This window comes from Balaenoptera borealis (assembly GCF_965194805.1).
Source record: "Balaenoptera borealis genome assembly, chromosome: 11".
In the NCBI taxonomy this organism is placed as follows: Eukaryota; Metazoa; Chordata; class Mammalia; order Artiodactyla; family Balaenopteridae; genus Balaenoptera; species Balaenoptera borealis.
The window spans coordinates 23,013,061-23,024,675 of record NC_138868.1 but is presented as its reverse complement, the minus strand read 5'-3'; the positions used below and the strand labels follow the sequence as shown (position 1 = coordinate 23,024,675).

Here is an 11,615-nt window from a genome sequence, read left to right as displayed (position 1 = left end):
AGAGAGGTGGCTGCCAGTGGTTAGAGAAAAGTTCCAGAAAGGGCTCAGGATCCTGTGATACAGACACTGAAGGACTAGGTAGCAAAATAGTCCTTTTGTCAGGAAAAGGCAATGCTCCTTGACAAAGGAAGTCAGGATTCCACATCCGTGTCAGAGTAGCGTTTGGAGAATGCCAACTGATAACATCCTCTACATCCCCCTTCCTCCATCTAAACAGAGCTCAGAGCAGGGTCCACACAGGCTGGGCTGACTATCAACCTGATGCAACAGGCAGGAAATGATCTCTTTAACAGGGTATGTGAGGATTAAATGAAGTGAAGGATGAATCATGTAGCTCTAGAAGAGCAAGAGATTCTTGACCTTGTTTTGCTCTTTCTGGTGTCTCTGAAATGCTTGCCACATAGCAGGAGTTCAGTAAAGGTTTTCTGAATGCAGCGAACAAATGACAGGCTGGGAATGCAATTAAGGAGTGGGGTATCATTCAGCGTTCAAGGGTCATGGTTTAAGAGTAGCATCTATTCTTTTTCACTGAGGTATATATATATATATTTTTAATTAATTAATTAATTAATTAATTAATTTTTGACTATGTTGGGTCTTCGTTTTCTATGTGAGGGCTTCCTCTAGTTGCGGCGAGCCGGGGCCACTCTTCATCGCAGTGCGCGGGCCTCTCACTGTCGCGGCCTCCCTTGTGGCGGAACACAGGCTCCAGACGCGCAGGCTCAGTAGTTGTGGCTCACGGGCCTAGTTGCTCCGTGGCATGTGGGATCCTCCCAGACCAGGGCTCGAACCCGTGTCCCCTGCATTGGCAGGCAGATTCTCAACCACTGCGCTACCAGGGAAGCCCACTGATGTATATTTGACATCACATTATATTAGTTTCTGGTGTACAGTACAATGATTTGATATTTGTGTATATTGCAAAATGATCCACAGTAACTCTAGTTAACATCCATTGCTGTATGTAGTTACAAATTTTCTTCTTATGATGAGAACCTTCAAGATCCACTCTCCTAGTTACTTTCAACTACGCAGTCCATTAATTGTGTTTTAACTATAATTATTAACTGTAGTCACCATGCTGTACACTTTACCCCATGACTATTTGTTTTGTAATACAGGCAATTATTGATCAAAATATTATTCCTGTAAGATAAATCCTCCAGCAAGTTTTTAAAATATGTATATGGTCATGAGGGCGTTCTGTCCATTCTTCTGTTGGTCCGTGTAAGCATCCCTGCATCCCTGCATCCATGTATCTGTCCATCTATCCAGCGTTTATGGAGTGCTTGCTCTTCGCCATGTTTAGAAGCTGTGTCTAGATTTTTTTCTGAATAAGCATCTTCTTAAGCCACGTAAAGTGCTTTGCTGCTAGGGTTGACTGTGCATGTGCGAGATCCATCCATTCTTTCAACATATACTACTTGAGCACCTGTTGTATGCCAGGTATTGTGCCAGGTGATGGAGATATAGTGGAGAGCAAAACTAGACATGCCCCTGTTCTTAGGTATCTTACAGTCTGGTGAGAGTAGAATTAAATAGTAACTCCAACATAAAATTATAATTGTCATAAGTACCATAAATTACAAGTTCATGGGACTGTAAGAAAAGATACTAGGGGAACTGACCTAGTCTGCGAGGTTAGAGGCAGTTTCTGTGAGAAAGGGATACATGAGCTGAGATGTGAAGGAACAGGAGCATCTGAGGGTAGGTGTTCCAGGCAGGAACAGCATGTGCTAAGGCAGGACTGCAGTCATTTCTTATGGCTGTTGTAACAGATTTCCGCAAACTTAATGACTCAGAACAACACAGGCTTATTCTCTTACAGCCGTGGAGGTAAGAAGTCTGGAATAGGTTTCATGGGGCTAATGTGAAGGTGTCTGCAGGGCTGCGTTCCTTCTGGAGGTTCTAGTGGAGAGTCTGTTCCTTGTCTCTTCCGGCTCCCAGAGGCTGGCTGCACTTCTTAGCTCAGAGCCCCATCTTGCAGCCCTCCACTCTCTGCTTCTATTATCACTTCTTATTATAGCCCCTCTGCTTCTGATGCCCCTGCTTCCCTTGTGATTACATTGGGCCCACCTGAACAATCCGGGATGCTCTCCCCGTCTCAAGGTCCTTAATTACATCCACAAATTTCCTTTCAGCATGTAAGACAACACGTGCACCGATTTCAAGGATTAGGGTGTGGACATCCTTGGGAGGGGGGATTATTCTACTATAAGGAGGTATGATGATATTTTGAGTAACTGAGAGAAGCCCATGTAGCTGGGGTGAAATGGACCAGGGGAGATGAAGCTGGAGTGTCAAGCAGTGGAGCAAATGGGCATCTGTCAAATTTGTCACTGTCAACCCTCATTGGTGGTCTTTCCTACGCTTGCGGAGTTTCCCACACCACGCACTCCACCTTCCTAAAGCGGACACCAGAATACTCTTTTCCCCAACTTCCCTTTCAGACAGGACACAGCCCTGTTGTAAGCTCTGCAATTAGGGGCTCCCCCCGCCCGTGCAATTTCTTTCCAGAAGAGAGCAAGGTGAGGCGGCGGGAGCCATGCTGAATTCATCCTCTGGGGAGTGTGGTGGCAGTGACGGCTTTCAGGAGCAGCAGGGGGGGGAGATTCTGGTGTCCAGTGCTCAGCAAGGGAGGGGTGAACCGGGCAGTCTGTGTGAGGGACGATGTCAGGGGGCAGTCTGGGTGAGGCTGGCTGTTGTTCCTAGCTCTGGAACCTTCTGACCGTCTCTCCCAGAGGTTCTCTGCGTCCAGTTAGAGTGGGTCTGTCATGAGCAACTAAGACTCCTGCCCCGAAGAAGCCATACCCTGGAAGGTCCTGCAAGTCCTGGTAAGGACTTTGATGTTTACCCTAAAAACAAGAGGAGGCTCTAGAAGGGTTTTCGTTAGAAGCTTTGGGGTAAGAGTGGCATACTCAAATCCACCCAAGTGCGTTCAAGTTTCGAAAACAAACCTTTGAAAAACAGACCACCCTAATATATTCTAGACTGATAAAATATAGGCGTGGTGATTCCTAGAGCAGCCTGCCTTCTCTATACCGTGTTGCTTAGTTGTGGTTGTTGCGGGTATTTGTTCTGATAGAAAAGAAGACACATGCGGCTTCACAGTTAGATGGGGGTCAGGAATGGATTTCTATCGGTGCTTCCCAACATGTTAAACCCCATGTCAACATCATTTAACACGGCACAGGTAAGGATGATTATATTCCTACAGCACACTGGGGGCATGCGGAAGGCTGCTCACAGCTGGAGGCAGCTGGCCTGGCATCTCCAGCTCCCCCAAGTCCCAACCAGTACAGAGGGGCTGACACCTGCAAACACCTGTGAGTCATTCGTAGCACACAGTGTGCCCTGGCATGTGAGTGGGAAACCCTGGGTTTGAGGACAGCGGTTGGATTTTAACCCTTTGACTGCTGCTGCCTTGTCTGTGCTGCTCCTCTCTCACATCCCTTCATGCTCTCAGCCCATCTCTCCTCGGTCTTGTTGCTGCCACGCCGAATGCGGCTCTTCTAAACACAATGTGCTGCTTTCAGTTTATCCAGTGTCTGAGGTCTGATGGGTTGACTTTGAAGTGGTCCAGGCTGGACCCAGCCTTTCATCACTGTACAGACTGTAGAAGCTGTATCATGTCTCTGCTGCCTCTTTGCCACCCCTCTGTTCTACAAGGTCTGTTGGTAGGGAATTCCTTGTTTATGAAAGACCATGGTTCAGTCATCTTTCAATTAAACTTAATAAGAAAAACAGACCCTCAAATTCTACTTGGAGGGAAAGGGCGTCTGAATCTGGAGAGGTGTTAGAGGCTCTGGGAAAGAGTTGGTTTCAATAAGGTCACAGATGAATTAGAATTGGGCTTAATGAACGGCATGAGCATCTGGACAACTTTGCCAGCAAGGGGGATCATCTGGGTATCTTTGAACGGTTCCTTTCTCTGCTGGGTGCTCATTCTGTAGTTTGGGCCTTGGTTCCCAATGCTGTGAGAGACTCTTGTGCCTGAAAGCTTTTCCAAGTCAATTATACAGGCTTCTCTGTGGCTGGTTAGTTTGGTCACAGAGTTATTCTAGTGAAGTCAAGGCTTGATTCCCTGCGTGGGTCCTTGGTTTTAGTCTGTTCTGCAGCCCTGACTGCATATTTCCTCATATGGGGAGAGAAGACACTGCTTGGGTATGGAGGGGGTGCAGCTTCAGGGTGTTCCACTAGGGTATCCCTGTAGGAAACTGGGTGAGTGAATTTGACTTTAACAAGACCAACAGGGTGATAAATGGAATACTTATAAAGGGCATGGAATATTTATAAATGGAATATTTCCTGCCATATCAATAAACAAAGGATGGCACAGTCATCAATGATTGCAGCCCTCCAGCGTGAGCCAGTGAGCCCTGAGGTGACTCAGTGCTGAAAAGGATCCCTGCCATCTAGCAGCCATCAGACTGCAGTCACTCCCTGTGGTGAGCCCTGAGGAAACTCAGGATGTGAAAATACAGGATACTGGCCCCAGATAGCTGAGGTGCATATCTAAGGAATGATTTAACTGAGCCCAGACTCTTGCATCTTCCCATACCTAGAAAAGCACTGAATTCCTTAACTTGAGATATTTGGTTTTCTTTATTTAACAATAATCTTTTGACGTTCTGACTGCCTGGTCTTTGTTGCAAAACTCCTGTATCTCCTGGCTCCTCCGCTCGCCTCCTCGGGGCAGCTGCTCTCTCCTGGGCTGCAGTCCTCATTTTGCCTCAAATAAAACTTAACTCGCAACTCTCATGTTGTGCACATATTTTTTTTTAAGTCAACAGGGGCATGCTAAAGAGGCAGCCGTACCTGTCCTTTTCACCATCAAATCCCATTCTTCACCTGGCTGCCATTTGGAAAGTAGCTGATGAACTAATTCATACTACGCTGGCAATGACCAACCATGGCTTAAAATGTTACCTTTATTAGAAATGCTTATATTGTGACAAGGGCAATGAATTTTTCTAAATTGGGGATTTTTAAACCATCATGGAGGTGTGTTTAGGGTTAGGTGACCAACTCTCCTGGTTTGCATGGAACCGGGGGGGTTCCCAAGATGTGGAACTTTGAGTGCTAAAACCCAGAAAGTCCTGGGCAAACTGGGATGAGTTGGTCACCATAGTCCAGGATTTTTAGCAGAGGTGAGTGTGTGGCAGGGAGGGTCAGGCCCGGACGGCAGTGCCAAGAGGTGACTGAGTACACAGAGCTCGGGGTCCCCGCCTCTGCTTCAGCCAGAGCACCAACGCTCTATACGTTTCCTAGTTTGAAGTTGTGGATAAGATTTTCCTTGAAAAGCATTTTAAAAACCTTGCTCTCAAAGAATGAGGGTTAAAAGGAATCTATAAGGATCAGGAGCAGGGGGAGATGTCTGGGGGTGCAGAGGTTCTGAGGTCGCCTACTTTTCTCCAAGAAGGCGTCACTACTCTGCCGACATGAAAAGCAGGATTTGGCTGTAGTCACAGCAGAGAAAGGGGACTGGTTACCTTGTGTGGAGAATCAAAGCAAGAGAGTGCTTTGGGAGTAGGATAATATTTGACATAATAATTTGTGTTTTTCTATTTCCCCCTTTTACTCCCCCCACCCCAGTTCCCCCAGGTGTTAAGTTTCCTTCTCTCAGGAGGGGTTGTGTTGAGGTGGAAAGCAGAAGCTGCCTACAATATACTTTTCTTCCAGGCGTTTGTTTTCCATAAGTCTCATCTAACTGATGCAATTAAGTATCTTTGAATAGAATGGAAGGGAGTTGATGGAAGATTTCTGTAAACTTTAGGGGATGAGAGACTGAAGGTGTTGAACATTAAGGCTCTAAAGAGATGGTAAGACCTCAGAAGACAGTCGCTCTTTGTGTATATGAGTACCTGGACCCAGGTTTTATATCTATATCTATATCTATATCTTATCTATATCTATATATAAATAAATAAGTATATATATATATATATATATCCATCCTCCAATGTAGTATGAAAGGGTGAACCTGCCTTCCTCTGGAGGCTATTAGGATACTTGCTAGTTTTCCTGTCACCAGGAAAGCCCAATCTCCCAGTTCACCCATTGTCACCTTGACCCTTAATGACCATGTAATTCTGACCACCCAGTGCACTTCCTTGTCCTTTTAACCTTTTGTTATGCCTTTCGGACTCTTAGGTTATCATTTAGCTAATAACTCTGTATCCTCAACATCTACTTTAAGTGCTGTATTTTTACCCTAAAAGAAATGAACTGTCCTCTGATGATATCACCTGCTCTGCAGACTTCTTGTGTGAATCTTATATGTCTCATAAATCAGAGCCTGGAAGTAGAGATTGTGCCCTTCATATTTCCTTTTGCTGTTTTCAAACTGTTTCTTCTCTATCTTAAAAATAAAAATCTCCTCCTTCCAGTTTTAAAGTAGTAGAACAGAGAAGCATTCCACCTGTCTACTCCTTCATTTAAGAAAAAAGGAGAATACTCAAAATTGAGAAAACTAAAATTCCATCTTAAAGAGCACTAGGAGACATTTATAGCTCCAAACTATAATATTTGAGGAAGGGATGTCAAAAGGAGTAAAAGTCAAATAGTGGTTATTCCAACAAGAGAGGACATCTTTGACTGCTGATCTCAGACAAGGCTCGCAGAGCAGTTCTTCAAAGTCAGTAATACACCCTTAGGGACAAAGCTTTGTTGTTTTAGTTAGGATTAAGTTCAAGTGCATCTAACAGAACAACCAAAATAACAGATAGAAGTTTGTTTCTCTCTCACGTAAGAGAAGTCTAGAGGTTTGCCGTCCAGAGCTGGTGTAGTGACTCCACTGTTATAAAAAATTAGGTTTTCTGCTTTTCGGTCCCACTTTCCTGGTGTGTGGCTTCCACCTTGATGGTAACCTCTTGATCCAGGAGTTTGCTGGAGCATCAATCATCACATTCATATTCCAGGCAGTAGAAGGGAGGATAACAAGAGTTTTCTCCAGCTGTCTGTATTTTTTTAATAGAGACTTTCCAGAATTCCCTCCAAAAGATATCCACTAGAACCTGATTATATGGTCACAAACAGCTGCAAAGTCCAGAAAAAGTAATCTTTTAGCAGCTTATATTGCTATCTCCAATAATAGAGAAGTTCTGATATAATGAAACTGAGCAGGACACTGTGGGGCCTCCTGGGGACAGACCCTTGTGTCCCCTTCCTTTTGTTTATAGAGGAGCTTTAGCCTCCCAGGCCTTCCCCAAGTTCCAAAGAGCAGGTTTAATCAGGGAAGTGAGAAAATGCAGAAACAAAGGAAAACAGTCAAACAAGACAAAATAATAATAGTTTAGCCATAAAACAAAGTCAAGGACCTTCAGTGCCTCCTCAAGGGCTTCAGATAATATCCTGAGCCATATCCTTGAGTTGTTTTGCAGATACTAAAAACCCCACCAGGTGGAAGAAGTAAACTGCATTCTGATAACCAGCACACAGATCCCAAACTGGTTGGAACTGTAAGGTTGATGATGTTGACTCCCAAAATACCATCCGGTTACCTCACCACCAACCAATTATACCATCTGGTTACCTCACCACCAACCAATTAGAAGAATGTTCACAAGCTGATCAGGCACCCTACAATCCTTATCCCTAACGTTGCCTTTAAAAACCCTTCCCTGAAAGCTATTGGGAAGTTTGGGTCTCTTGAACATGAGCTGCCTGTTCTCCTTCCTTGGCAACATGGTGGGCACCTTGCAGTAACACAACCCCATGTCAATAGATTGGCTTTGCTGCATGTCAGGTGAGCAGACTCAAGTTTGGTTTGGTAACAAGAAGAAAAGAGAATAAATGTTAGTAGCAACTGGTGGTCTTGGTCTTATTCTTGTTTGGAACAGAAAATATGTCGACTCGTTACAAGGACTTTGCTAGGCCTCAGTGGTAAAGAGGACGACAGGCAGGACTGAATGAGAAATTACACAGACAAGACATACTGACAGGAAGCAAACTGCAAATGAGGCAGGGTGGGAGAGAGACAATCTGTATTGTGAAAAGATCAGACGGCTATGGGTCACTGCTGACTGGGGGAAAGAAAAGGCTAAAACCATTTAATTCCACCCACAGCTTCATATAAACAGAGGATTCTTTCTAGTTTGGCTCATAGTCCTTGGTGAGTCCCCGAGATATTTTCTGTAAATATTTAATTGAGTTAAGAATCATCTTACTGATGAGTAACAGCAAAAAGGGAATGGTCACAGGATCATTATATAAAGACACTAGAAGAAAGAAGTCAGAAAAGGAATTGAAGCAACTAATGGCAAATAAAGACTATTCATCAGAAAAATATTGTCTTCAAGATACAAAAATTATGATCAAACATATCACCATTAATAAAAAAATAGCATAATGAAGTAATTGCCTCCAGAAAACAGGGATCAGAAAGGTGAGATGCCAGAAGGAGATGCTCTGTGACCTGACAGAGCTCTGGGAAGAGATGGAGGAGAAAAGTAAGTTCAACAAAGGATTGAATGCAACACTATAACGGATAGACACTGGTGAACATAAGGCACAGGAAAGTGAAATGTAAAGTACCATGAAATTTTTTAAATGATTAGGACAAAAATAACAGATATCGAAGACAGACACAGGAAGTCTAAAATACCCATAATTGGTGTTAATGATGGTTAAATAAGGAAACTGAACGAATATTTAAAGATATAATTTTTAAAATTGAAATTTTAAAATTTAAGAGAACTTTTCAGAAATAAAAGAATACTTGAATCCATAGGTAGAAAGGCCATATCCTATCCCAGACAAAAATGGCCTTGTTAAGAGAAAAAAAAGCAAGGCATAGCTTAGTATGACAGAGGCTACTCTTTATATAAGTAAGCCAATTTTTTATGCATTGAATATCTCTGAAATTATCTCCAGTGAAAACAGTGCTTGCCTCTGGGGAGGATTAATTTTTTTCTCAACAGAGACTGCTAGATACTTACCAAACATGCATTTTCCTGTCGTATCTCAAAATACAGAATTCCAAATTTACCACCTGATATTTACTATTGTGATATGTACCACCTCTTTCAGTTTAAGTCAGTGGTTCTCAACCAGGGGTATCCCTCTTTCCCTGGGAAATTTGGCAATGTATGGAGACATTTTGTTACAACTTGGAGGTGGGGAGAGGGGCATGTTCTACTGGCATCTGGTGGAACGCTAGCAGAGATGCTGCTAAACATCCTACAAAGTACAGGACAGTCTCTCCATAGCAAAGAATTATCTGGTCCAAAATGTCAATAATGCCAAGGTTGGGAAAGCATGGCTTAGGTTATGGATGATGGGATATAAACAGAAATGAAGTGTGGACTTCTGAAAGTCTACTTAAAATAAAGGGGGCATGTCTTTCTTCCTCCTTCCTGAATCTTGCTGCTTAAAATAATATGGATGTGATGTCAAAGACTGAGCAGTGATCTTGGGCCATGAGGACAAGGGTCATATTCTAAGGAGAGAGGAGTGGAAAACTGGAAGGATTCTGGGTCTGCGATGTATTCTTTCCTTCTTTCATTACTGAATATTTATTTACTGAATATTTATTTCATGTCTTCTATGTGCCAGGCACTGTTCCAGATACTAGAAACACAGCTGAAAACAAAACAAACAAATCCATGTCTTTATGAAACATATACTAATTTGTTTATAATAAAACAACAGATAAGTAAGATACATAGTATGTTAGGTGGTGATAAGTGCTATGAAGGAACATAGAACAGGGAAGTGGTTAAAAAGTGCCTGTTGGGGAATTTTTGAATTTTAAACATGGTTATTAGGAAAGTTCCCAGTGAAAAGCAAAGAATTGAAGGAGAGGAAGGAGTAAATATAGTATGGATATCTGGTAGTGTTTCCAACAGTAGGAACAGCAGGTAACCCTGGAGTGGGAGTCTGTGTGGCATGTTGGAGGAACAGCAACAAGGCCAGGGTGTCTGGAGTGGAATGAACAAGGCGAGGAGTGGGAGGAGTCTCATTGGAGAGGTGATGGGAGAACCCAATGCTGTAGGGCTTTTTGGGCAATTGTAGGACTTAGGTCTTTACTCTGAATGAGATGGGACATCACTGGAGAATTTTAAGCAGAAGAGTGATACAATCTGATATAGCATTTTGGAGGATGACTCTGGCTGCTGGGATGAACTAAATTTGGGGGTTGAGGGAGGAGGGAGCATGCAGAGTGAATTATTGCAAAAAGTCATGCAATCAGTGGTGGCTTAGACCAAGGTGATATTGTGAAGGTGGGGAGAAGCTGTCTGACTATGGATATATTCTGAAGGCAGGCCTGGCAGGGTTGATTTGTTGATGGATTCAATATGTGGTTTTAGAGACAGAGAGGAGTCAATGATGGCTCCAGGTTTTTAGCTAGAGCGAAGGAAGAATAGGATTGCCATGTATTGAGGTGGGCAGTTGCAGGAGAGGAAGATTTGGTTTTGCATAAGTTTTATTAGAGATGCTTATTAGAAATATAAATTAGGCAGTTTATTTATAAGTTGAGCTATCTGAAATCACACATTTTTAGCCCCACAAAAAATGGCAATTTTGTATGATTCAAGCTATATAATTCTGAAGTTTAGTGGAGAGGTCTGAGTTGGTTTTATACATTTTGGAATCATCAGCATTTAGATGTCATTTGAAACCGTGAGATTGGATGAGGTCACTGAGTAGATAGGACCTGCCTGCTAAACCAAAAACAACATGTTAGCAGAATGGCCCTCTTTACCAGACCGGGAAAACGTTTTTTGTATCTTCCTCAAACCCTGAGAGAGAATGCTGGAATTCTGCATCTGTGGGCATCATCATAGTTTGGTACTGACGTTTGAACTGCCTCAAGATGGGGCTGCTCTCTGCCTGGCATGTCACACAAAGTCATGTCCAGTTGGCAGAAAATAGTTACCAATATTGGACTTGTTTCAATTAATTTATTTCCTGAGCGTTTGCAAGCACTTCTCCCTTTTCATTCTTTCCCTCTTTATCCCCAGTATTTGAAACTTCTTTATGAAATATAACTATATATGGAAAAGTACATAGATTGTAAATGAATTTTTACCAAGTGAACATAGAATTATATGTTCATAATTATAATAAGTGTAATCAGCACCCACCTCAAAAGTACACATTTTACTAGCATCCCAGAAACCTCCCTTATACTCAGTCATCACTAGCCCCACGAAAATAACAGCTATACTAACAATTCACACCGTAATACAATTTTCCACTGGATGAATTCTGCTGTGGATGGGTATTTGGGTGTTTTCTAGTTTTTGGCAGTAATGAATCATGCTCTTATGCTCACTCTTGTCCGTGTCTTTTGGTGAATATGTGTAGTCATTTTTGTTGGCTATCTACGTGGGGATGAAATTGCTGGATCACAGGATAGGCACGTGTTCAGTTTTTTTTAAGTGGTTGTATCAATGTATCATCTCATTAGCAGTGTATGAGAGTTCTGGATACTCCACATCCTTACCAACACTTGGCATTTTCAGTGATTTTCATTTTAGCCATATTGTGGTTTTAATTCTCATTTTTTTTGGATGACTAATGAAGTTGAGCATCTCTTCATATATACTGGCTATTTGGATAAACCCTTCTGTGAAGTGCCTGTTGAATTATTTTTGTCTATTTTTCTATTG

At 42.7% G+C, this 11,615-nt stretch overlaps 1 long non-coding RNA gene across 1 annotated transcript; it reads right to left on the bottom strand.

Moving 5' to 3' along the window:
- Positions 1–846: 846 nt before the first annotated feature.
- LOC309606140 lies at positions 847–8,388 on the bottom strand. Its single transcript, XR_014231672.1, has 2 exons — positions 7,535–8,388; positions 847–7,502 (listed from the first exon to the last, which is right to left on the bottom strand). It is a non-coding gene; the product is annotated as an uncharacterized lncRNA (long non-coding RNA).
- Between the last annotated feature and the right edge of the window lie 3,227 nt (positions 8,389–11,615).